This window comes from Bos taurus, chromosome 15, assembly GCF_002263795.3.
Source record: "Bos taurus isolate L1 Dominette 01449 registration number 42190680 breed Hereford chromosome 15, ARS-UCD2.0, whole genome shotgun sequence".
NCBI classification, from domain to species: Eukaryota; Metazoa; Chordata; class Mammalia; order Artiodactyla; family Bovidae; genus Bos; species Bos taurus.
The window spans coordinates 39,365,447-39,393,370 of NC_037342.1; the positions used below are offsets into that span (position 1 = coordinate 39,365,447).

Consider the following 27,924-nt stretch of genomic DNA (forward strand, 5'->3'; position numbering starts at 1 on the left):
GCCTTCCCAATCTCCTAGCTAGTTGCCCAAGCTAGAAATCTCAGACTCACCTGGTCTTCTCAGACTTCCTCAAGGCCCACGTGGACTCCCCCTTCTTCTTTCTGCCCCATGTCTGCTGTCACAGTCCAGAACCTCATCCTCTCCTCCCTGAGCTCAGGTACCAGCCTCCTGGTCTCTCTGCCCCTCCCCTTCCCTATCCCTCCACACTGTGGCAGAGATGAACTTCCAAGAGCCCTTCTACCACCTACAGAGTCAAAACCCTGATGTAAAGGCCCTTCACATACTGGCTTCCACCCAATCCTCTAGTTTCTCCAACCACTTCCACTTCAGGAGGATGAAGAAGACACACTTTCCCCATCCTTCTGTGTACAACGAAAACTCCTGCACGGGACACACAAAGCGAATGCGAGAAGACTCTGAAGGCAGAGTGAAGAAGGCAGTCCAGCGAGGGGCCTCAGGCCCGGAGGAAGGACACTGTGGCAGTGGCAGTTGGAATGGAAGAGCCTGGAGATGCCAACAAGCACAGACCAAAAAGGCTCCAACGAAAGCTTGCTGCCTGCAGCAAGACAGACAACTTTTAGATAATAACTGCGCTATATCAGCCAACACCACAGAATAGCCCATGGTCCCACCCATGCCCATACAACGAAGGGCAAATGACATCTGAAAAAAACATTTACAGCTAACCACGCGCTTACTGGTGAAAAGACTGAATGCTGCCCCCAAGATCAGGAACAGACGATGCTGCCCACTCTTAGCACTCTCACTCAACCAAGTGCTCCAAGTCCCAGCCAGCACCAGAGGCCACAAAAGCAAATAAAACAGACCGGAAAGGAAGAAATAAAACTGTCATCTCTATTTGAAGATGATATGACTGTCCAGATAGAAAATCCTGAGGAATATAACCAAAAAGAAAAAAAAAAAAAAAAAAAAATGCCTACGACCAATGAGTGAGTTTAGCAACGATGAAGGATACAAAATAAAAACAAAAATTCAACTGTTTTCCTGTATACTAGCAATGAACATGTGCACACTGAAATTAAAAATATAGTATCATTTACAATCACTAAAAAAAAAAAAGAAAGGAATACTTGGGTGTAAATATAATTTCTTGCAGCAAATCATTCTAGTCTACTCTGCCGGGAGGGCAGGAACAGTATATATTTGTTTCCCTCTCCAATGAAACCAAAATACTGAGCCAGTGCCCAGCACCTAGAAGACAGGCAATATTTGTTGCCACAGCTCATACTCTGCTCTGTTTAAGATAGACTTTCTTTCCCTTTATGCTCCTAGTGGGAGCATCGTCCACTAAAAAATTCCCTCTCTCATTTCTGCCTTGGCAGGTCATGATTGCCAAGAACCAGGGAAGCTGTTTCTGCTCCCACTCCAAAACAGTTATATTCTTACATTACACAGCATGGATTGGAAATGGCCTCTGCAGGCTCCTCTCTATCACGCAGAGGGAAATTGGGCGCCTTCCACATCAGCCTGAGGGAGGGGCCCTGAGGCTCAGCCTGAAGACCCCCGGTAATGACATGAGACCCCTGACAGTGCTGTCCCCTCCGGACTCTGTGCTGAGAGGAACCACAGATGTTCCCCCAGTCGCGCTGTCTAAAAGCTCATTGTGAAAAAGAACTGCCTATCTGTGCTGAAGGAAGTACTGTGGAGGAGAAGAGGCTATGAGAGATAGGTCAGGCCCAGAGGGTGTCTGGATACCTTTTTCCAAAAACTCTTCCCCTCTTTTTACTTCTAAGGGTTGAAAGTTGAGTCTAATAGTCATAAAGCAAAAGCCACAATCTCAGAACCATCCTGAGTCCTCTCTTTCGGTCCCACCCCACCACCCATTCTACAGCAAAACCTGTTCTACCTTCAGAACAGAGCTCAAATCCAACCACTTCCCAGCATCTCCACCACCACCTCCTCCACTCGGGACCTAGCTGCTCTCATCACTCACTGGATAATGCCAACAGACTCAACTTCTCTCCCTGAGTCCTCCTTCAACACAGCACAGTGAGCCTTTCAAGATATGACTCAGATCATGCCATTCCTCTTTCAAAACGCTGAAGTCCCTGTCACTCACAAAGCAACCAGGTCCTGACAATGACCTTGGTGGCCTGGCCCCCTTACTTCTCTGCCCTCACTTTCCACCACGTCTTCACCTTCTCCTCACTCCACCCCAGCCACTCTGTCCACCTTTACCCGCTGTTCCCAAGCCTGACTGTCTTCCCCAGCTAAACCCATGACCAACTTCTTCACCCCATTCACTATACACTATACTAGGAGCTTATCCATCTTTGCGAGCCTGTCAGACTCCTCTGTTCACAAGATTTTTCAGCCCTCTAGGCTTCTCTGTTCATGGGATTTTTCAGGAAAGAATATTGGAGTGGGTTGCCATTTTCCTCCTCCAGGGATCTTCCCAAGCCAGGGATCAAACCCACATCTTCTGTGTCTCCTGCATTACAGGTGGATTCTTTACCTGCTGAGCCATCAGAGAAGCCCACATTCTATGAGTTCACCAAAATCCATTTCCTTTTACTTGTAAGCACATGGCTGGACTACATTTCCCAGCTTCCCTTGCAGTCAGGAGTACACATGTGACTGAGTTCTGAGTATGAGGGATGCAAGGCGTCTTCCACACTGGCCTGTAAAAACGTCCCCAAAGTCCTCTCTCTTTTTCAGCTGAATGGAAAGGAATCTGAGGGCCTTGACAGAGACACAAGATAGAAGGAGTATGGGTCCCTCAACAACCATCAGGAAGGATGCCTGCTAACCAGGAGCAGCCCCACTGGAACTTTTCTCTATGAGAAATAAAAGTTTTCTTGAGTTGACACACTGAGATTCGGGATGTCTGTTTGCTATCTGAACTAACTGTCTCCTTCTCAATGAGGCCTTCGATTACTCTATTTAAAATCCTCCCAACGCTTCTTAGCTGACCACCTTACTTTGTTTTTCCCCAGAGTCCTTATTACCATACAACATACTGTATATTTTGTTTTTTGTTCCCCTATCTCTCCAAATACGAATGTAAGCTAAAGGCAGGAATTTTTGCTTTTCTTTTCCCCTTGTTGTATTCCCTGGGTCTAGAATAGTGCTTGGCAAGTTGTAACAACAATCCTGTGTGGTTGAATGAATGAATAAATGAATGAATGGGACTACATGGGCTCCAAGGTCAGAAAGACCTGGGTGGAGGCCTGCTCTGCCATTTACTGTGTGACCTGGGGCAAGTTACTCTCCCTCTGCAAGACTCATTTTCTTCATCTGTAAAATGGGAGGAAGTAACAGTACTTTCTTTATAGAGACTGGAAATAATTAAGATCATGAATATAAATCTTTTAGTGCAGTGCCTAGAAATAGCTCAGGCTCCATAAATGCTAATTACCAACATTGTCAACTCAAGGCCAGAGGACAAGACTGGGTGTCAGGCCCTGAGAGGAAGGAACTGAACAGATATTTACATGCACAAAGTCTTCTAGAAGAAATTGTGGCAAACACCTAGGTAGTGAGATTCAAGAGCTGCCTGAAAGTTCTCAGTAAACTGCAAACGATCAGAAAAACATGACAACTGGTGTCAGGGGTGATGAAAAATGTGTGTCGAGTCTGCAGAAAAGCATTGCTCTGGAGAGAGCACTACCCCAGTGATGAGAGATCACTCTGTGCCTTTTAAGAAACAATTTTCACAGCAAAGCTTGAGAAGAGAGAGGCCTCTTGCATCATGAGGACAAGGTAATAAGGCTATAAAAATGGAACTCAAATAAACCACACACAGAGCCCACATGGGCCCAATTTTCCAGGAAAAACAGCGATTGCTGCAGCATTCAGATGAGGCAGTCACACTTATGCGTGAGCATAGCAAATAGCTTTCAGAAATCATTAGGCTGCAGAAAAGCCACTGGGTTTGCCAAATTAGCCGTGCCAGCTCTCACCTGCCCTCTCTGTCATGACTGCCTCTCTCTACCAATAAGAAGATACAGGCAATGATACCCAGTGCCTGCACTTGCTTCGCCATCTTCAGAATACAGAGCCTCCTTGGAGCGAACAGCACTGTGTCAGGAGAGCCCGGGCTGACACTCCTGTGTCTGCAGCCTGGCCGACCCCTCCACACAGGCCCTCTAGGCTTTCTGGTTGGCTCAGACATGCCCTCAGATCTCACCTCCTGGAACTCTCTGCCTTGTTGACAAACCCCTCCTTGAAGCTCCTTCTTCCTGAGGCTCCGTCCACAGCTCTCACCAAACTCCCCCGAACCCACCACCATGATCCCTTTCATGTCCATCTCTGGCCCCTCTCCCACGTCTGCATCTCTAAACATTGGTACCCCAAGCCTCTAAAATATGGTGTCTACCCACCTGTCTAATTCATGTATGTTCTTCCTCTATATGGGAGGCAGGACAGCCTTCTGGTTAGAAGCAGATATTCTGGAGCCAGACCAACTGGGTCTGGTCTCAGTTGTATAACACTATGGTCTTAGGAAGTTAATAAACTGTTTTATGTCTATCCATTCATCTGTAAAATGGAGATGATTATAAAAGACCTCATTTGGGTCACTGCAGGGATTAAATGAGCTAATAGAGAGATAAAGTTCTTAGAACAATGCCTCACACCTGATACACTCCATAATGTGCTGGCAATGACTGCTATTACACGAGCCACTGTTTAAGCCAAACCCCAAACATATACCCTGTCCTTCTGCCTCAGTTTCCTCTACTCAGGCCTTTTATCTTCGCTGGATATGTCCAGGCACTATTTCAGCCAGTCCTTAGGGTGCTGGCAGGAGTAACCACTCTTAAACACCTTTCTGTAACCCCCCACCCCAGCTTTCCAATGAGATGGAATACCTCCTTTCTCTAACAGGGTCGGGCTGACTTCTCCCAGAGCCCTCTTCTTAATCTCTCTTGAGTAATCATTAATTTTATTTTAGTTTTTTAAAATTTTTATTTATTTCTGGCTGAGATGGGTCTCTTGCTGGCACGTGGGTTTTCTCTAGTTGTGGCAACCAGGGGCTACTACTCTCCAGTTGCGGTGAGCAGGCTTCTCATTGCAGTGGCTTTTCCTGTTGCAAAGCATGGGCCCTAGAGCACAGGGTGGGTAGTTGTGGCACACGGGCTTAGTTGCCCTGAGGCATGTGGAATCTTCCCCAGCCAGGGATCGAACCTGTGTCTCCTGCATCAGCAGGTGGATTCTTAACACTTGAACCACCAGGGAAGTCTGAGCAGTCATTAATTTTAGACTTGTCTTACCATCCCACTCCCAGTTCATAAGCTCCTCAGAAACAGGGGTGCATTGGGTTTTTTTCTTCCCAAGTTTTTATCCCCTGTAACTTTATTCACTGTAAAGACTCAGTCAACATTTGCTGGATTATGTTGAAATGCAAAGTCTGGAGCCTGGGTCTATATAACAATCAACAGAGACCAAATCAACAACAGATCAGCAGGACGGAGGAAGCCTTCCCCATCACCCCAATACAGATGTCAAGTTACAAAGAATACGAGGGACCAAGTGAGTGACATCTGTTTCTCTGTTTCATTCTAGCCATTTACTGCTGCTGCTGCTAAGTCGCTTGAGTCGTGTCCGACTCTGTGCGACCCCACAGAGGGAAGCCCACCAGGCTCCACCATCCCTGGGATTCTCCAGGCAGGAACACTGGAGTGGGTTGCCATTTCCTTCTCCAATGCATGAAAGTGAAAAGTGAAAGTGAAGTCGCTCAGCCGTGTCCAACTCTTAGCGACTCCATGGACTACAGCCTACCAGGCTCCTCCATCCATGGGATTTTCCAGGCAAGAGTGGCCAACAAAAAGCCAAAACCTTTTCAGGAAGTTGGCAATCTGCTTCCACTGCAAAGAAGACAGGCTCACTCTGTCTTAGGCAGACATGGTTTCTCCCTCAAAAATCCTATTCACTTTTTCTTGTTTTAGGCTATTTCTCTAAAACATCCTCAAGAAGAGATCATTGTTTATTTTGTTATTGTTTTAAACAAAATGCCAAAGATACACGGACACATAATTCCTCAATTTTCTACAGGCAGATTACTCCTTAAGAGGATATATGGGGCTCACCTCCATAAGAACAAACAAGCCATGTATTACTTGTAAATACACAGCCTTTTCCTTACGTCCAATCTCACATTACCGTTACCCTGCTTCTTCAATCATGGAAAACACGACAAAGACCTTCCTAGCATTTAAAGTAAAATTTGAATATATTCTCAGGATATTCTTCTTGGAAAAAAAAAATCTGATTCTTTATCTAATCTTGGGCCATCGCCATTAGCTAGATAAATGCCAACCTAATGAAACGATTCTGTAATATACAAAGATGGCTTAATGCAGCATTAGCGGAAAGAGCAAAAATTAGAAGTAATCAAAATGCCCCATAACAAACTCATGGCTTAATGAAGGCATTCCCTTAATAGAATATTACACAGCCATCTTAAAGAAGCATGTTGGAATGAGGGAGCCATGTGGAAAAAGGCTGAAAGTATTGTCTTAAGAGGAAATGGGATGCTAAGTGTAGGATGTGTGTTCTTGCCACTAAGGTTGCCCCAGCTGGGCAGACAAGGCCCAGAGTTTGAAGTCAGAAGCAAGGAAAGTTAAGGGAAGGCTAAGAGAAAATCTCAGTTAACAGGGCCAGTGGGGCTGGTGGTAAGAAGATGAGAAGCTTGTGCATGGGGCAGGATCCCTGCTAAGGAGTAGAGAACAGACGAGGGGAAAGGTGCCCCAAAGCCAAAGTTATTTCAGGATTCCATCCCAAAGCACACGAGGGGAATGGGAACGGGAACCCCTCCATTGCAGAATGAATCAATCCCTGGGTGAGAGAACAAGTTTCAAAGCCCTAAGATGCTTAAAGTCAAGCCTTGGCCTTTCCACGGGGCTCCCACCAGAAGGCTCAGCCCTTTCCAATCCTCTGAGGCTAATCCTGCCCCAAGGCAGGAGGGATTTAAGGGGCTCTAGCCTAGAACCCAGGGATTTAGCTTGTTTGCTGATAGCCTGGCAGATAAAGAAATTGAGCCCCCTGAGAACAAGTATCTTAGCCAAGGCCACACAGAGAGTTAGGGGCTGAGCTGACACTTGAATCTAAGCCTGCCTGTCTCTGGGTTTATAGCTCTTCCGCAGAGCAACTTGGTGCCAGACAACTGACAAGTCAGACCAACTGGCCCTGCACGATGACAAAGAAGCAATGGACTATGACCAGGTGAGCCAACCAGATCAGGGCAGGAAGGCCCCAGGACACCAACAACAGCCCCCAAAGAGGGATATGAAGAGGCCCTCAGGGGCCACACTGTGGAAAGGCCAAGGCTTCAGGGGTTTCAAAGTTGTTCTCTCAGGCAGGGATTGATTCATTCTGCAATGGAAGGGTTCGATTCCCCTTGCCCGCTTTGGGATGGAATTCCTGAAGTGACACCTTGGCTTTGGGGTGCCTTTCCCATCTTCCATTCTCTACTCCTCAGCAGGCCCCTGCCCCGTGCCCAGGCTTCTCATCTTCCTACCACCAGCCCCTCTGGCCCTGTTAATTGAGATTTTCTTACTTTGCCCCCTCCTGTACCCCAGCCCATGCCAAACCCCTGCCTCTAACCTCTCAGCCTCCTGCACTTTGTTGGTTCAGCTGAAGCTCACTGCCCTGTGGGTATCACTGCTGGTCCCTGAAGCCATGACCTCCAGCACTGCTGTGCCACCTTGTGGGTCCCACAGGACCATCTCTGGACACGAGAAAGACTCCAGAGCTCCTCTCCACAGCTCCCATCCCCCTTGACTCCTACCCCTACCTCCACTAGAATCCCCAATCTGAACATCTCCTGCCAATACAAGAGACCAAACTCCCTGCCTAGCATGTAAGGTCTCCCTCGTGGAGCCCAAACCACCTACCTGACCAGGGCTCCTAAGGCACCCACTCCCTTCCCCAGGTTAAGCAGGGGCTCGTTCCTTACGCCACCTTCAGAAGGCATGCTCCCCTCACCACCCAAATGCCCTTAAGCACCAGCTGAAGCTTTTTCTCATTTTTTTCTTCCAAATACACTGATCTCCACTGAAAGAACCCAACCCTTTGGGGTCTAAGTAGCCAAAGAGCCAGGATCTCAAATATGGAACAAGCAGCTCATCCTGACACTGTTATCCAAAGGGCTATGCACAGGAGGGCCTTCTCTCCCCAAATCTACTTGCAACACACCATCAGAGAGTCCGTCATTTAAGCAATTGTCAAATTCTCCCTTGACCTCTCTCCTTGGGAACAGATCGTTAGGCAGTGATGCTGGAGCCAGGACAGCTGGTAAGGATCTTGGCATATTCAAGAGCATCCCACTTGCAGTAAGCACTTCCTGAGCTCCTATTCTGTGCCAAATGGCAGGCAAAGGGCACAAAGACACAAATTCAGACACACTAGCGTTGCAGGAATTCAAAGTCAAACAAGGAAAGGAGTGAGATAAGCCTCACTAATGCAGCATGACAAATGCCACCCAGAGAGAGAAGGCACAGAGGGAAGAAAAGCAAGGAAGAGAGGCAGCAAGATTCAGTTCAGCCGAGAAAGGGGTGGGGAAGGGCTCACAGAGAGCCGAACGTGAGCTGGTCCCTGAGGGGTAATCAACAAGAAACACAACAGCCGTCCCCACGTACTGGGTGCTGACTGTAAGCTGAGCGCTGCGCCAGACACTTCACTTGCTCTGTCGCAAACTCACTCGTTCATTTAGGACCGGACTACCTGTCAGGCTCTAATTTAGGCACTCCAGATAAATACAAAATAAACACAATTTGCAGCCCTCAGAACCTAGATCCTGTTGAAAAAAGACAGACAATAAACCAGATAAGTAAAATGTATTATATGTTAGATGGTGATAAGAGCTAAGAGGAAAAAGAAAGCAAAAAAGGGAAAAGGGAAACATGGGGGTGGGGCAGTATGCTGGGTGGTACAACTTTACACAGGGTGTCATTAGAGAAAAGACCTGGAGAAGCTGAATGAACAGCCAAAGGGGTATCTAGGGAAGAGCATTTGGGTCACAGGGGTGCTCACTGGCAAGAGCTTGGACAGGAAGCATGTTTGGTGTGTCTGAAGAATAGCAAGGGCTCCAGAATGGCTGGAGAGAAGCGAGAGAGGGGCAGGCAGGATCGAGGTGGACAGCTACACATGTTGTGCACTGCACGACTCAAGAAGGCGCAACACACATGCACCACAGTGCGTCATGCAGAACCCAGTCTGCTCAAATCCTCACCGGGCCCTGGGGTGGGAGATGAGGTGAGAGAAGTACTAGGAAGCCCTGTGGGCCAGGAGAAGGCTTTTCCTCTGAGTGAGATAGGAAGCCGCTGTCAAGAGGGTTCTGAGCCTGAGGCATGACCTGAGCTGATCTCCTCTTCTTGGGATCATGGGCCAAGAGTACAGTCAGGAGGCAGGCTGGAAGCAGGAGACTGCTTGGGAGGCTACTTGTAATAAACACACTCAATTATGTATCTCACATCCTCACAATCCCGTGAGGCCGGTGCAATGCTCACTCTTTCACAGATGAAGAGATTAGGCTCCAGAGAGATCTGGTCACTAGCCCAAGGTTCTGGCCTGGGCAGTGGCAGACTGGCCAGGAGTGGGAAGTGGGGGATGAGAACATTCCAGGGGGAGTGAATAGCATCAGCCATGGAACAGGAGACTGGCAGGGCTGGCATACTTGGGGAAGGACAGGCTCATGGTCTGGGGAAGGTTGAGGCAGGGCTGGCACATGGGGGCAAATAGCCAGGGCAGCTAGTGAGGCCTGTCTGTGCCCTGGCCACTCCCACACGGCTGCCTACCAGCAGTGTCCAAGCCAGCACCGTTGCCCAAACCAGAACCACCACCTCCCAACCCATCTCCCTCTCCACGCCTGTCATCCCTACCTCAGTCTACAGACAATCAGAAGAGTCCTTGAACAACAGAGATTAGATACTAGTTTCTTGCTCTCAGCACTCCAGCGGCTTCCCATTGTGCCAGGCGACCAGTAGACCCTCAGTTGATGTCGAATGAAGGGATGACTCCCTCATCCCTGCAGCCTCATCCAGGCCTGGCCCTGGAAGGTGGAGGACCCCTTCCTCCTCCCTCTTCAGCAGGTGTGGCCAGTGAGACCCTATTAATCCATCAAAATGCAAGAGGAGATGGCAGCCATTCGGACCACCTGGGGGCAGCTTTGAGATTCAACTTTTTAAAATAATATTGCTTACTTCAGAGCAAACTGGAGGCACTTTACCACACTGTGGCCAAGGAGAAAGAGGTCTGCAGATATGCCCGGGCTGGAAAGACTATAAGAGGTGCCTTGTCCCTGAGTCCCCAGCGCTCTGGACAACATTCTCCGTGTGGATGATGTCTAAGAGCTGTGTGAGCAGGACAGAACCGCAGGCACTAGGCAGGTAGTGAAAGGCTTTCCTCCCCAAGACTGTGAACTCAAGGGGTGGAGCCAATGACTGTATTCTTTCCTGGAGGCCTAATACAGTGGATCCAGCGCTATCTCAGAAACTAGGGAAAATTATGAAGCTAAGGCTTAAACAAAACTTTACAAAATGTGAGCCAGCCAGGCCTCCTGAGGCTCAACTCACTGCAAAGCCCTTTGTGATGAGTAGAAGGAGATACATAAACATACACACATGCATGTATGTGGGTCTATTTTTAAAGGAATGGTAACAACACCAAAAGAATGAGAATAGTAACAAGCTCTCCCCCACCCACCCACCCACCCAGGAAAACTGAATTTAGCAACCAAGAGCCTCCCAAGGAGGCCCTGGTAGGAGTGTTAGCTGAGCACTGCATGAATGACTTGTTTCTCTGGTTAAACGGCACCACTGTGGGTGGGAGAGGGTGGGGGGTGCACTGGAAGCCAAGTGAGTCCCCAGACCCCTTCAGAAGGCAGATAACCTCCTGGTTTTCTGTACTGCATCAAACAGGCATGAGAAAAGCTTCAAAGGCTTTGTTCTTTGTGCAGGAAGATGGGAGAAGTAGGGTCAGAAAAGCAGTCCTAACGTCTGTGGAGGAACGAGGCTGAGTCTCCACGGGGGTGAGGGACCTGTGTGTCCCAGTTTTCAAAAGGAGGGGACACAAAGAGCAGGACGAATGGCTGAGTCCTACCCTGACAGAGAAATCAAATACAAAAGACGACTCAACAAGGATGTTCAGGAAAACTGTTTTCACTTGCCCACCTCCAAGCATTTCTGGGCAGCCTAAGACCAAGCGTGTAGTGAGGCGGAAAGGTCCTGCGAGAGCTGGTCATCAAGAGTTTCAGAAAGGGTAACAACGGCTCAGTGAATTCTTCCAAATGCATGCAAAGGTCAGACTCAGCTGTTAGCAAAAGGACTGGGGGTGGCTGGATGATGGGGAAACCCAGTGAAGTTAATTGAAACCAGTTTCCTGAAGGTAATAGCCCAATGTCCCACTGAAGGGACAACGAGAAGCTGGTCCTCATTCCAAGTTGAGAGTTATGGAGAAAATGTAAGCCTGTCTTTAGACAAAAGTTCGGGCATGCATAAATCTAGACTCCTGTGTGCAAACTGGCTCATCACTGTTCAGAAAGGATGGACATGCACTTGGGTAATCCAGACAATGGAAAGGGGAGGGGCAAAAGAGCCAGCCCCTAGTTCACGCCTTCAACTTTTGCTTCCTCCACCTGTGGACGCTGGCTGGCCCAGGCTGACAGAATGGGAGAAGCAGCTCAGAGGTCTCTGTCATCTCCTCCTTCTGCACCAGTAAGAACTGAGGATGCAGAAAGAGGCAGGCCTTGGAAGCATCCCAACACCGGACCTTCCTGCTCTACTACAAATGGGGGCACCTCTGGGGCTGTACTTACAATCTGTAATTATCTTTATCACTTATTTCTCTGTGAACTGTTTCTCCCACCCGAATGAAAGCTTCAGGGACCAGAGGCCAGGAATGCCTTGCTCATCACTGTGCCCCCAGCCAGCATCTACAGCAGTGGCTACCACACTGCAGGACCGTAGCTGAATACACGGCTTGGGGACTGCCTGGCTTCAAACACCAAGCACTCATCTCGAAGAGCTGAGGCTGAACCTGTCCTGCCAGGAGTGAGCTAAGTGCTGGATGGACCACTTAGTGCCTCCCCCAAAGCTCTCAGCTAGCTCAGGGCCCCTACTCCGCCCTGGCCGTCCTGACTCATCCTCCCCACTGCACTCCAGGAGCATGGCTCAGACCATGCACCTGAGCCACGAGGAGAAAGAGGAAGCTGCTACAGGGAAAAGGATAACAATCACTCTTTAAAAATGGTGGTGGAAAGAAGCCACAACCAAATCTACAAAGTCACGAGCAGATGGAGGGGACACTAGAAACGGAAGGGTCCTGAGAGAACACAGGACAGGGCTGCTCAATCCCAGAGCAATAGCCTCAGAGGTACCTGAGGCACACAGGAGTATAGGACAGGAAAAAAAAACAAAACACACAGCGAGTGGGAAACCTGCAAAATTCATCTCCTTTGATGACCATAATAAAGGCCAGCTAATTCAAGGCACATCATGAAAAATGCCGGGCTGGATGAGTTACAAGCTGGAATCATGACCACTTTACTCAGGACATCTTGCCTAACATATTATAAACACTTAACTTTGTATGTTAATTTCCAGAAGCAAAACATCCTCTTTATAACAAGTTCCTAAATGCCTCAGTCAGAAAATAAGCTGGATAGGTCTGCGTTAATTTGATTTGGCTGGAGAGTATTAATTTGTGGGACTAATTTTTAACTGGCCCTTTATGACTATAAAAGTAATACATGCTCATTGTTGAAAAATAGGAAACTGCAGAGAAGATGATGAGAATAAAAATTACCTATAATTCCACAAGATGAGAGCCACTGTTAACACTCTGGTGTATTTCCCTTCTTCTATGAATGAAATTTTAACACAGTTGAGGGCATACTGTGAATACAATTTCAATTCCTGACTTTTGCCAGTAAAGTTCATTAAAAACACTTCATTGGGTTCCAAGAAAGAAGTCCACCCTTAGTGAATATACAAATTAAATAACACAATGAATAAAAGTTATTCATTTGTGAAGTTAAAAAAAAAAAGCAAAACTGATTATTTCATTGAGTCCCCATTTCCTTACTAGCAAAGGAAAAAAAATAATCACGATTGTTAAGATCGTGATTTTAACAATGGCCCATAAGACAGAAACATTAAATTCATCTTTATATCCTCTTACCTATACCATATTTTCAAGAAATATTTTTTTAAAGCCGCACATTTTTTCAAATCAACAGAAGAATTTTATAACTGGATCTTATTATTATGAAGCAAAAAATCAAGTTTTAGTGGTGTTGGTAAAGTTTTATCTTCCAATCTGCAGATGAACTAAACCATTTAAAAATGATCAGTGCACATTCATGGACCGTGACATCAAATGAAAGTCTTATCTCCAGTTTTGCCGTATTCTGTGACCTAAACTGTAGAGTAAACAAATCACCCTGCAAAGGACATATTATGTGTCATACGCCTCCCGGTTGGGAGCTGTCCTACTGTCTGCCTGCATCCTGGTGAGGTTCCTGGTTTTACATGTAGGTCCAAGGTCTTGGCCAGTGGAGAGTAGAAGAACTGTTCCACCTAGCAGAGAAGACCGTCCAAGCTCAGGAGCTCTGTAGCACAACGTATTTTTTTCCACCTCTCATACTAGTTCACACCTCATTGAACAAATGTGTCCATGCCAGGCACTGGGCTGGATGCTAGGGACACAAAGGTGAATAACACAGATGCTGTGCTCACTGCCATGGAGCTGCAGTTTGCAGAGCACTTCCGCGTCCATCATCCTCACCCTAAGCCTGGGAGATAGAAAGGTCACCACCACTGTTCCCATATTCTAGACGGATAAACTGAACATTCACTGGATTATTTTATCCCAGGTTATGACACGGAAGAGCTAGACTCAAATCCAGGGTTTCTGACTCCTCATCCAGGGCTCTTTCTGCTGGTGAATTTCTTTACTGTCAACTGAAGTCTTCTAAATTATTCATATTCCCTGCAGCACCTGGGTTCTACCTGGCTGCCCAGTTTCTGAGCAATGTGTTCCCCTGATCACTAAATGGCTGTGTGTATCCTGGTTTCTGGGGGTCTTCTTATATTCTGACTCTGGACTCGGGTACCTTTCCAGCTTTCCTGGTACGAGCTGCAGACCCCATTCACTCCTTCCCACCCTGTAGCACACTGCTAGCCTCCTCCATTGTTCAGTCTCCTTTCCACCCGAAAAGTAGATTTTGCTGTATTCCTGAGAGCTTCCTCAGCTTCCTTTGCAGGTAAATGTAGCCATATGACTAAGTTCTGGCCACTGGGATAAAAGAATAAGCGACTTCCAGGTCTTGCCCTTAAGATGACTGCATGTATGACTCCTTGATCCTCTTCCCCTGGGAGATGGTACAAAGCAAGGCTTCCACCGTCAGCGACCAAGTGGAAGGCACGCACTGAAGGCAGTGGGACTGGATCACTATCTACTCTAAACTGGCGTATGTGAAAAGAAGCCAGCTTCCACCCAAATTCAGCCAACGTGCCTGTGGATCTCCCTAAGACAGGAATGTGCTCTGTGTCCCAATCGACACAAAAAGCTTAAGTGAAATCAGTTCTACATTCTCTTGGCAAAGCCCTTTGTCTCTGATGAAATACCTTAAAGGGGATGTTCAAAACTGTGTGGTAAGTATTGCATTCAGGTTTATTTCATGGAAAACCTTTCAAAAAGGAAATTACTTCAAATGAAATTATCTCAAAGATGACTTATGTTCAGGTCACAGGAAAATCGAGAGGGCCCAGAAAAACAAACCTGCCTCCTGTAGTAACAGGAGGGGAGAGATCTCTAAGTGATAACACAACCAGTCCTCTCTCCTAAAGCAGTTCACTCCATTCCTAGAAAAGGCACAGAGAGCTGGAATCACGTGAATCAAGACTCATTTCTCCATGGAAACAATGTGATAATGAGAGCGTGTGTTCCCAACCAAGAACTCACTGGTCAACTTTGTAAAGAAATTATGTAAACTCCACATTTTATCATCTCTTAAAGCCTTGGGACTTCTAAAGCTAGAAGAGCTGATGGTCCAGTAATACACCACAGAAGATACACCACAGAAGATCTATGTGTGTTCCGTACCACTGAAAGTAGGTGCAAATCAATTAAACCAAACACAACAACCAATCACATGACTATCTACTTATTTGGATTCAGTAACAGCATAGTGTGCAACACAACATGCTATGCTATGCTAAGTCACTTCAGTCGTGTCTGACTCTGTGTGACCCCATAGACGGCAGCCCATCAGGCTCCCCCATCCCTGGGATTCTCCAGGCCAGAACACTGGAGTGGGTTGCCATTTTCTTCTCCAATGTATGAAAGTGAAAAGTGAAAGTCAAGTCGCTCAGTCATGTCTGACCCTCAGCAACCCCACGGACTGCAGCCTTCCAGGCTCCTCCATCCATGGGATTTTCCAGGCAAGAGTACTGGAGTGAGGTGCCATTGCCTTCTCCGCAACACAACATACTTCACCCTAATAATTCCTGCTGGCCTCTGAATATAGTAAATCAGAACATTTAAGAATGTCTCCAACAGAGTAAGTGAAGAGGAACTTGGGAAGAGAGTAGAAGTTGTCAGAAAAGTGGTGTTTAAGCCTGACTCTGCCATTGACTAACTTCGGGACCCTGGACAGTAGTTTAAGTTCTTTATATATTTCCAGTATGCAAAACGAGACTTTGTAACACCTCTCCTTGTAAGGTTGTGGTTAAGACTAGACAAGACAACAGAGGTAAAAACTGCTTTGTAAATCACACATGAGAGGTGCATGGCATTGTTATCAGGACCATGACTTCAAGACAGGCTTTCATAAGGAGATCTTGATGGGCATCAACATGAAAATGCAGCAGGCTACCAACCACCCTGTCACTTTCTGAGAAACTGACCCAGAGCAATTGTTTCATCATTCTTCTCTTCCCCCAAACCCCCCGCCCCCACCACCACCACTTGCACTAGCCAGCAATAGTTAGTCAATCCGACGCATTCATCTTTGGCATCCTTTGCTCACGAGCCACAGGGCAGTCGGCAAGAGCTGCCAGATGCCAGCCATGGGCTGTGAAGGAGGGAGAGCCGTGGTGAGCCAGAGTCACTATCAACCAAAAATGCCTTCCAAAGACCCACTGTGCTGTCAGAAACCTCAAAACCAGATTTAGGAAGCATTTTAGGGTCCCAGGAAAAGAGAGGAAGAAGACTGCAGCAGGTAAGAGGGAGATTGTTCTGAGTTTGAATCTTGGCTTTTCCACTCACTGGACCATCAGAGGCACTGGATCTCAGTCTCCCTAACTAGAAAGCGGGAATCCACCTGACAGGGCTATTGTGAGTATTCAATGAGAAAAGTCACGTGAGCCCTTAGCGTAGTTCTCGGCAGAGGGTAAATACTCAGAGGTTAAGTATGCTATAATTATTATTATGAATAATAAATACATCATGCAATACTAACAAAAATTAAGATTCGGCAAATCTCCAATCCTTCATGTCAAGACTGCCACAAGCTTTGTAACCAAGTATCATCAGGGCAGCATGCTGGCTCACTCATTAAGTTTCCAAAGTAATCAAGGTTCTTCTGGATTTCTGCCTATTGACCCAGGACAGGTGAAATATCTAAGAATGCCCAACTGGCCAGCTGGCTGGATCCTGACACTGGTTTTTCCAGTTCACAGCAGCCCATCACTAACCTGAGTGGTGTGCACAGAGGAGTACAGATTAACTAGCATGTCTGGCCTAACTTTTCTATCCACGCCCAGGCTAGTTCCCCTGTTTCTAAGGGTGAAATATACCATTATCTTTGAAATATGGCCCTACCCAGCAAAGTGAGGCTAGTCAGCACCCATCTGGTGGACAGCGCCGCATCCCTAAACACACCCTGGAGGCAGGAGAACTTCTGTGCCCTTCAGGCTCTGCCTGAAAGGCTGGTACACCTTCACTGTTAAAACCACAACTTCTGCTCCCTACAACCAGGGAGCAAGTTTACAGCTCTTATCTTACTCCAGCATTAGAACCACACTGTAAGGGGCTGGATATGAATTTATACCTGTTCCACAGATAAGGAATTAGTCACAGCTAGAGACGTTAAGTTTCTGGCTTAGGCTATCCGGTGCTTCCCTGGTGGCTCAGGGGTAAAGAACCCGCCTGCCAATGCAGGAGATGCAGGTTTGATACCTGAGTCAGAAAGATCCCCTGGAGAAGGAAATGACAACTCTCTGCAGTATTCTTGCCTGGGAAATCCCATAGAGGAGCCTGGAGAGATATAGTCCATGGGGTTGCAAAAGAGTCGGACACGACTTAGTGACTAAATAACAACAATCTGATGCTTAGGTGTTGGAAGCAGCCTAGAATGCAGGTTATCCCATTTCTAATCAGGGAACCTTCCTGGCAAATGTGGGTATTTGTTTTTAAACATCTGACTTCCATAATGGTGCTTTGCTTCTCGAGAAGTCATTAACCAAGGTGTCACGGTCACAATACACTGCAGATTCACATACTTGAAAGCCACTCACACAGGCAGATGTTCCCCACACTCTAAATTCTAAAGGGCGGCTGAAAACAGCCATGCCGATTAACATAATTGACAATTAATTCCCAGTTCTGGCTCCACTCAGCTGAATCTCTGTCTGGATTCAGCTAGTAGCCTCCCATCCCGTCTCTGCTGCAGTCAGTCCCTCTGCTCCAATCCAACTGGAACACTCACACTGGATTCATGTTTATGCGTACGTTGCTTCAGTCGTGTCCGATGCTTTGTGACCCTATGGACTGTAGCCCACCAGGTGCTTCTGTCCGTGGTATCCTCCAGGCAAGAATACTGGAGTGGGTTGCCATCTCCTCCTCCAGGGGATCTTCCCGACCCAGGGATCGAACCCACATCTCTTACATCTCCTGCGTTGGCAGGTGGGCTTTTTACCATAGCGCCACCTGAGAAGAATAATTTCACATCACTAAAAACCCTAATCATAATGAAACCACCTCACTGGTTCTCTACCAGTCTCTACCTCACTAGGTAAATGGTGACTTGCCATTTAAGGTTGCTGAGTTTCTTCTACAAAATGAAGGAGTAGACTACAGTCTTGTCCACTTACAGCTCGTGACTCTAAAACTCCCAACCAAACCCAAATCCTGCATCTGGAGGACAATGGGAGACAGAGGCTTCCACTGGTCACACGTCTCTATGGTCTAGTTTTTAATCCTGGATCCGCTGCTTCTTAGCTATGTGACCTTAGGACGGTTACTAGATCACTCTGTGCCTCACTTTCCTCATCTCTGAAATGATGCTAATAATAGTATCTCCTTCATGGGCTCTTGTAGGCATTAGATCAGATAATATATATGAAGTATGAAGGACATCATAAGTACTCTCGATGTGTTAGTAATTATTGTCGTCTGAAATGAAAAACCCTCCATTCCACGCAAGTCTGTGTCCGTGAATACAAACTGGTCATCCCCACCTCGGTGCTTTTGATATGCTATGTTCCCACCTACCTAGTCCCTGGAAACACCTGTGCTACGCTTTTCTGTGAATCTCAATTCTACACATCCTTAAAAGTCTGGATTTGATCACTTCCACAAAGCTTCCTCCCTACCACAGTAACTCAAAAAGAGCTTTCTAGTCTCTGAAATCCTGTAGCAATTACAGATCATCTATATTGGCATTGTATGTGGCCTTGGATTATCCTCTATATGCAGATAAAACTGCAGGCTCCTTGGCCATAACTATTTCTGTTCTTCCTCTGGGTCTAGCATTGTGCCTGGTATATGGCCCTTCAGATATCTCTCAATTGAATAAAGAAATGTATAGTACTACACCCAAAGAAATACACAGGAAGTTTTCTTTAGTTGATGTGGCTCAGCTATTGATTTTCTGTACTTTGGAGCCAATTAAAGATAACATAAAGATGAACATCAGCAGGGCAGGGACAACCACGGCCAGGTAAGTCCTGATCATCAATAAAAGATACTGATATCTGGCCACCCTGAAGAATAAGAAAAATACAGATGGCAAAAGGAAAGGGAAATCTAAAATCCAAAGTACCTGGCAAGACCAAGCACATAAGCCTATACTATCAGACAAGGTGGGAAAGTTGAGGTTTTCCCAAGCTGAACTCACTCAAACAGCAGCTATTTATCGAGTGGTTACTCTATGCAGACACTTTCTTAGAGGCTTGGGGATACAGCAGAGAACAAAACAGACAAAATTCCTGCCAGTATTCCAGGATTCAAGGAGGAAGGCTGGGTATAACACTACCCTCTAGCTCCTAAGTGAAATCCACACAGAGCAATAACTTCTTGCACCAACTCCTCTTGCTATGCCTTCAAGCAAGGGAAAAAGAAAAAAATGGAACATACCATTCATAAGTAACCAAGCAGACGCAGTGCTCAAAGTGCACTGTCACTGCCAATGAGGCTCCCCTCGTTCCAGAATCTACTGGGGAAGCTCATCATATAGCCCTCTGCACCCTAAGATAGCTGAACTCTAAGCCTCTTATACCCTAGGTCCCAGATGAGCCCTCACACTAGCATATGCTTAAATATCAAACCTCTCAAATAGCAAATACCGCTCTTGAGGCCAAAAACAAGACTTAGAGGTGGGAGAGGAGGAAGGGAGGGGTGGCAGGTAAAGAACTGGGTAGTTTTCACCATGGTAAAACCTGAGGCTCTTCTCCTTCAGAGCAGAAACCTCTTCTATCATCCGAAGCCTTGAAAAAAATTTTTTTTCTTCCAGCAAGATACTGAAAATAGCTTTGCATTTAACATTTAAAATTGTTTTTGATCCCACACTCCTTCAGCTCTGCTCTCTCCTGCAAACTCGTTCCATTCCCTAAGGGCACTTGTAAGTCTATTTCAAAAGCAACAAACCAGAGTCACCATTTTTATCCCTAAGAGTTAAAAAGAAAAAACGATTTACATAATTATAGGGAAGATAAGTCGACCAGGAACACAGGAATCTTATCTGGACTGAAAGTTCTAGGACAGAATTTCTTTCAACTGGTCAGGAGAGAGAGCAGATCAAAGTCAAGGTTCATACTGAAGGCAATAACTGTTGAGCACTACGCATGGGAACTTATTGAGTTCCTCATTATTTTGTATTCCACTTGATTCTTCAATAAGAAACTGGAGGTCGCTATTCGAGGGCAGGTGTGAACAATGCAGTGTATGTATGTTTTCCTGTTACATTGAGAAAACAGGATTTTATAGCCAAGACCTGAGAAATCAAAGTTCACTGAGGGCAACTTCACTCAGGAAGCCAGTTGTTGGGCCGAGACTGGAGCCCAGGTCTCTCCCAACTTCCAGCCCACAGTTTCCCATTTCTCACACCACTGTCTCATTTATAACACAAGAAATGAAATCCTAAAGGCACAAAAGTAAAAAAACAAACAAAAAAAAAAAACACAAAAAAAGCCCTTTTATAAAGCTTTTCAGACTAGAAAAATTGTAGGAGAAGTGACTGAGTTCAATGAGTCGCATGAATGCTAAGAGTAAATGACCTTTAATGCTATATAAATGGGGGTCTGGCTTTGGAAGGCTTAATTAATGCTGATAATGCTTTAGCACTAAATAGTATGGTTTCAGTTATTATAGAATCAGCATTAAAAGGCTTTTATGGGCTTGCTTGGGAACTAAACCACCATTTAGTTCACTTTTTTCCACAGAAAAATTTATCCCAAGTTTCCATCAACTGCCTTATAAATGAACTTTTGGAATAAAACCTGTTTTTAAGATGGCTATGCATGTAAAACAGAGTTCTGAAGTCTGAAGCTCTGCACTAGATGTAATTAAAACAGTTAACAGTGATAAATGCTAAGAGTATATTTATGAGAAAATTCATCAAACCCTTAATTTGTTTACATGCATGCAATATAATGTTTTATTAAAAGCCTCTGAACAGAATACGGTCAACTGCTATTTATACAATGTATAACCAAGGGCAAATGCTCCCATTGTGAATGCAAGTATTTACAGGGCCTTTTAGCACTGGGCTAAGGACTGCTGTGGTTGTTGTTTAGTTAATAAGTCGTGTCCAGCTCTTTGCTACCCCATGGGTTGCAGCCCACCAGGCTCTTCTGTCTATGGAATTCTCCAGGCAAAAATACTGGAGCGGGCTGCCATTTTCTTCTCCAGGGGATCTTTCCAACCCAGGGATCGAACCTGCACCTCCTGCATTGGCAGACGGATTCTTTACCACTGAACCACCAGGGAAGCCTGGGCTGAGGATTAGAGGGAGGACAAAACATCTATCCTCAAGGAATTCATCATCCAGTCTCACTGGCCTGTACTTTCCTCAAAAACAATCAAGCTGCTTCTAATCTCAGGGCCTTGGTACTGGTTGTTCCCTCTTCTTGAGATACTTTACCCATATCTTCCTTCAGCTGAGCTCTAACGTCACCTCTTCACCCAAGGACCCAGCTACAGCAAGCTTCTTCATCATCACTGCTGTTTTACCCTCTGTGGTTGCTTACCCAGCATCTATCACTACAAGGAGGTAACATGCTTAGGTATTTTCGATCTGTCTCCTCCCCCTAGGATTCTGTTTTGTTCACTGCTTTATCTTCTATGCCTGAAACATTGCTATGCACATGGTAGGCATCCAAGAAACTTCACTGCATGAGTGAGTATAGGTGCAGGGTGGGGAAGTAAGGACAAGATGATTATTCATGAAACAACTAAAAAATGAGAGCACTGGCCATCCTGATTGAAAGTGATATGATCAATATGCTAATTATGTAGTACTAATGCTTCTGAATGAATGGCTGGCAATCAAAAGTAAAAAAGAAAGAAAGAGCAAATGCGACAAATATCATCAGAGGAGGCTTCACAAAGAAGAGAGAGTCAAGGCAAGCTGGGGTAGAGAAGAGAGGCCTCTCTAGTCAAGGGAGAATCCAAGAGAAGACAGACAGCAGGAGAGAGTAGGGCACAGGGTGGCCTGGGCAGGGACAAGCAGAACTGAATTGGCAACCTGCTCGGGCGGGAGTGGAGGTGGAGGATGAGGGGCGGGGCTGGTGAGGGGGAGCACGGGCAGACTCTGCAGAGCCTGGAGAACCGGACACAGGGGTGTCGACCACAGGCCACTGGCAGCAGGGCTGCTCTTGGGAGGCAAAGTTGGATACATCATGTGGGAGGAACTGAAGGAAGCAGAGAGTAGAGCAGAAAATTGGTTAGAGGATGACCTTGATGGTCTGAACAGGAGGGGGACAAAAAGAACCCCTCCCCTCTGCTTAGACATCAGAGAGATGCAAGTGAGCAAGGAGCACTCCCCCAGTTTAAAAAAAAAAAAAAAAAAACAGACAACTTCCAGAGTATTTCCCAGTAGCATTCCATGGCAGATTTGGGTCAAGTTCCCAAACGTCCTGTCTATACTTGGAGCATTCAAGAAGGGGAACAGAGGTTCAAAATGATAACTCTGAGGGCAGGGCATGTCTTTCCATGCCTTTCACATCTGAGATTAATTACCTTCAGTAAGCCTGTGTTTACTGTCTTTTTATTCTTTGGGGAAAAAAGTAGTATATAACTTCACTGTGCAGTATATATTTGAACATTATATAACACATTTTTATGTAACAGGTTCTTGACATAAAACAACATTTTCCTTACTATCTAAATGTATTCGGGGAACAACTGGCATTAAAGAAATCTATCTATATATACGTACACATTAAGGCTGTGGACATCTGTCTTTGGGGTAAGGCGCTGGGAAGAGGAGGGGAAGGTGAGAGACTTTACAAAAGTTCTCCTCCCAGTGATGGCCACGTCAGGGGGCAGTGGGTAATGAGTTCTGTTCATCTCTCACAAGCTGCCTGAGGAGGGGCTGACTGAACCACGTAAGGCCCATGTCAGGGCAATGCCACAGAGAGGCAGGGGGGAAGCAGGAGACACAGAAATGCACAACAGAACGTAAGGAGCACGCCCACAAGCCCCTGTAAGTGCCCCTCGGGTAATATCCAAATGTGCACCCCTTGTGCCCTACCTCAGAGGACTCCAGTCCTGTTTAAAAGGAGGCACGTGCCACGTTTGTCAACAAGAAGTGAAAGTGAAAAGTGAAAGTGTTAGTTGCTCTGTCATGTTTGACTCTTTACAGTCCCACAGACTGTAGCCTGCTGGGCTCTTCTGTCCATGGGATTTCCCAGGCAAGAATACTGGAGTGGGTTGCCATACTCTCCTCTAGGGGATCTTCCCGACCCAGGGATCAAACCCAGGTCTCCTACCTTGCCAGCAGATTCTTTACCATGTGAGCCACCAAGAAAGACCATCAACAATAAGACCGGTTACCAATCATCGAGGGCCTGCTTGGCTTGACACTGATCAAATCCTAAGGTTCGTCCCAGAAGGCATCCACCACCGCGTTTAGAGAGCAGACTGTCCCTCCCCCTCCCCCTGCCACAAATCCAGCCCGGCCCCATCCCAGCTGGGCAGTGCACAAAACCACCTCACTTGTAAAATAAGGATAATTGCTCTACCTACCTCATGGGGTTATTACGAGGATTGAACAAGTTAATAAACATAAGGTGACTAACATATCTGCTGGCACTCAGAGAATGTTCAATAAACATTAGCTGCCGTTATCATCCTTATTATTATTTCTATTTTGCAAATGAGGTAAATCAGACTCAAAGAAGCTAACTAATTTGCCCAGGTCACACATTTCAAACAGCAGTTGAACACATAAACACTTGTAAATGTTTTACTTAGCATATGTACAAAATCTAATGGGTAGAGTATTAACCAGAATATTAAATTAGACAGACCATCCATCCCCTTCTTTAACCAGGCTGGCTAAACATGAGTTTATCCTATTTAAAAGGACAGCATGTACTAATGTAAAAATCATTTCCCATCATATGCCAGCACTCCACGTTCTCCTGAAGCAAAGATGACTAAAGCTTATTCAATTTCATCTCCACAACTGTAGGTCCCCAACTCAATCCTTCCTTCCACTTGGACTTAATTACTCATGGCCACGTCTACTCGTGCCCGTTTCACTCCCTCATCTCACAGCCCACCTCTCCACAGGTGGACCTCCTTCCCTCCTGTGCGTAGTCCCGGAGTGCCTACCCCACCCCATCTCCTCCTCCTCCTCAAGATCATTCACTGGGATTGGACAAATATGTCCTGAAGCTCCCTGTGCCTCTAATTTGGGGAAACCAAGATTAGTGCCCCAAAAGTGACTGGCCTGGAACCTGCAGGTAAGATATTCCCAGAGGCAGCCCAACACGATATGGGATGCAGCAGTACCTAAAATAATTAGTGCTAGCTAGGTCAAGGGCTGGGGAGACACTGCTGCCCAGCAAGAGAGGAGGAAAAACAAAATGAAGCATAGCTCCAGGAGGACTAAGCATCTGAGCTGGAGCTTAAAAAGGAGGAGGATTTGGATGAAGGAAGGTTGAGGCACAGAACAGGCCAAAGGCTGGTCCAGGGAGCTGACAGTCCCGTGCTCACGGCCAGGTGGGCTGGGTATGGAAAGGGAAGAAGGAGCAGCAAAACTGATAGCTAATATCCATGAATGCTCACTATGATTCAGGAAGTGCTTTATGTATTTTTCATTCTTTAACTCATTGAATCCATACTGCACTCTGAGGTAAGGACTAGAAAGTGAAAGTGAAGTCTCAGTAGTGTCCGACTCTTTGCGACCCCATGGACTGCCAGGCTCCTCTGTCCATGGGATTTTCCAGGCAGGAATACTGGAATGGGTGACCATTTCCTTCAGGAGGGGATCTTCCTGACCCAGGGATTGGACCTGGGTCTTCAGCACTGCAGGCAGACTCTCTATCAGCTGAGCCACCAGGGAAGCCCAAGGACTACAGTAATTCCCATCTTACTGATGAGGACACCAAAACAGAGAGCAAAGCAACTTGACCACAAGTCATAAAACCAGAAAGGATATAAAATCTGGCTCCAAAGTCTGCACTTTTAGCCACCCAACCAAAGTCCCTTTCAGGACAGCCTGATGGTGAAGGAGTACAGCTATCCTGAGGATGAATGAGACCATGTTTGCAAGTTGTTTGCAACCTGTTATGCCAAGGCCACCAATGCTGGCAACAGGCTGCAATTAATATCCACGATGGACCTGCTAGCAGCTGAAGCAGGAGAGACACATCAGGACAAGAAACAGGACCCAAGCCAACAAAGACAGTGTGAAGAGCAGAGACCTGGACAGACACCTACCTTTAGGGTGTGTAAGAAGAAAACCCAGAGGCTGAGAAGGGGATTTCAGGAAGGAAGAAAAGACATGTGGGTAAAAGCTGCAAAAGGGCCAAGATCAACAACTGAGGACTAAGAATGGGCGCCTGGATTCCAGACTTAAAAGTTTTTGGAGATATTTGAGAATAAATAAGAAGGATAGTAGAGAAAGAAGCCAGAGGGCAGGAGCTGAGGATGGAGCAGATGAGAAAGTTGAGGGGGTCAATGTTCACAGCCCTGGGAGCAGCTGCTGGGCAGGGAGGGGAGAGAGAGACAGAGGGACCCAGGAGCACAAATGCACACCTGTGAAAGCTGCCTGCTGCACAGCGGCCCACAGTAGGCCTGTTTCTTCCTCTTCCATCCTTCCCTCATCAGTCAAGACAAGGGCTTTTCTGGGGTTGGTGAGGAGGCTGAGAGAAAGAAGCACGAAGGAAATTCTAGTGACAGCACCCTGGCAGTGCTGGGAAGGGAGTGCAGCAGGCACTGAGGGAGGGCTTCCTGCGTCCCTGGCATCTTACACGTTATCATCTCCCCTGATCTAGGGACTCCAAGGGGCAGGCACCGTCACTACACCACCGAGGCGGAGCCTGCGGTCAGAGGAATCCAGCACTTGTCCAAGACACACCACCCAACCCAAGTCCTAGGTCCTGCCAGAGGCTCCAAGAGGGAACAGGAAAGAAATTCACTTGCTTTTGCCAAACTAAGAGGTGAGGAGGAAAGATGAGGGAAAGAGACAAGACATTTTGAGCAGAAAGGAAGAGAAGCTGAGGGAGCTTAAGTCAGAGCAGGTCTTGTTTAGAGAGAGGAGGAGGAAAGCCAGGGTGGATGTTAGGAGTAAATCTGAGTGTTATGATGAAGCGGTAATGAGGAGAGAAAAGACTGGAGAAGAGTGACATGCCTGCATTTCCAGGCTTTCGATTAAACCTCAAGGTTTAAAAAGGAAGTAAACAATTACTTCCCTTCATTTGCTACCATGATGTTAATTCAAATCACTGCCTGTGATTGTAATATCATTTGGGACAGAAAATGTTCCCTTAATATTTGACTTTCTCCAACCACCATGAGAGTCGACGATAGAATCACAAATAGAAGAAAGCCCACAAAAGGAAGGCAGCCCTTATACCAAAGAGAGATACTGAATATTTAGCTTTTACATATTCATATGCATTTTGTTAACGAGTCTTTCTACAGTGCGTGTCCCTTGTTTAGTATATATAAATGGCATATAGATCATTGGTATGAAGTGATAAATCTGAAAGTAGGGCCACTTCCTTTTCCTCTCTTTGGTAGGCAAACCTCTTCTGCAAATAGCTGACAAACTCCTGAATAGTCATCATTTTATAAATCATTTGAAATGGATTCTTTAAAACACCATCTGTTGATCTGTTTAAGTTTCCTATGAAAATAGGATGTCAGCTCAGATATTCTGGAGGTTCCAGCAGGTAAATACCAACCTGAAATTCAGCCATATTAAATATTTAGAGAAGCACAGAACTTTAGAGCAGAAGGAACTGTTGAGATCACCTCGTTCTCCTGCCTTACTTTCCATCTGAGGCAAGTAGAACCCAGAAGGGTTCTGTGACTTGCCCCAAGTGGCACAGCCATGAAAACCCAAGTCTGGGCTGGAACCAGGTGATTCTAACTCTCAGGCTAGCACACTTCCACCACCCCTGTTCTTTTCTCTCTCCCTCTTTCTAAACCTTAGGGGTTGGAATAAGGTATACATTTAACTATAGTTTTAACCTATTTATATTATTCACCAGCTACATCTACAATCAAAACAAAAAATACATCTACAGATTCAGCTTTAGATATACAGGCAATTTCAAATCCTGCCCGGGAAATTTTAAAGCCTTCCAGGTATGTTCAACAAAATGTTTTAAAGACTTAGCAATAAAGTGAACTCAGTAATAGATCATGGAGTGAAAGGCTGAACTTTGCATTAAGAAAACATTTTGGAGTTTCATTGATATGGAAATCGAAATTAACAGCAGTGATTTTTTTTTTCTTTTTTTAAGTCTTGCAAGCACGGAGAGCATGAGATTATTCAAAACTGCTCTGGAGCAGCAAAGATTATTTTAAGCTCATGATTCAACCAGCACATTAATTAAAAACTCTACCAACCCAAATCGACAGATCCTGATATCAATGGGACAAGAAGAATTAAAATAATAGTTGTCACATAAAAATAGATTAAAAGAGGGAACAGCGGCGAATGTCACAAGGACAAATGACAAGCAAGCGTTGTGGGAAACTAGATGCAGCTAATGGGCAGCTTTTATAGATTTTTTTTTTTTTTTAATAAAACGAAGATCCTGGAAATACACGTACAGTCAAGAAATGCTTCTTTGAATCTTGTTTCTGGAAGCTAAGTGATAAAACTTGGCTAATAATTCCTTGCCGAGGAGTAGCTACGCAAGCAGGGAGAGGAGACCACAACCGCGAAAAGAGACAAAACAGAGCTAGGTGATCGGAATGGGCCAAAGCAGGGGAGGGAACAGGGGATTGAGAAACGTGAGGTGAGGGGCACAGCCTGGTACTCCACCGGCCAGCACCAACTTAACAACAGACGCCTATGGCCAGTAGAGCCTTCCCTTTCCCCGCGTCTGCCCTCGGCTCTGCAGCCGGGTCCCACGACCCCTCGGGGTGACTGACTCGAGCCCCACAAGATCGGCATTAATTTCTATTCTTCCACTTATTCCTCCGAGCAAACGAGAGCTCTCTAGGCTTTCAACGCCCGACAATCTCGAGCGGGAAGCTTTTTCTTTGACATCTGTC

The 27,924-nt window shown here is 46.1% G+C and overlaps 1 protein-coding gene across 8 annotated transcripts in view; it reads right to left on the reverse strand.

The window, feature by feature from the left end:
• The window catches only part of ARNTL (aryl hydrocarbon receptor nuclear translocator like), a 107,978-nt gene that overhangs the window by 78,994 nt on the left and 1,060 nt on the right, over nucleotides 1-27,924 (reverse strand). For 2 of the 8 annotated variants that reach the window (XM_005215980.5, XM_059874773.1), the window contains exon 1: nucleotides 51-9,906. The exons of the other annotated variants lie outside the window; for them this stretch is intronic. The gene's annotated coding sequence lies outside the window, so the exon portion shown is untranslated. Of the gene's footprint in view, nucleotides 1-50; nucleotides 9,907-27,924 lie in introns of those variants that run through there. 8 annotated transcript variants of the gene reach the window in all.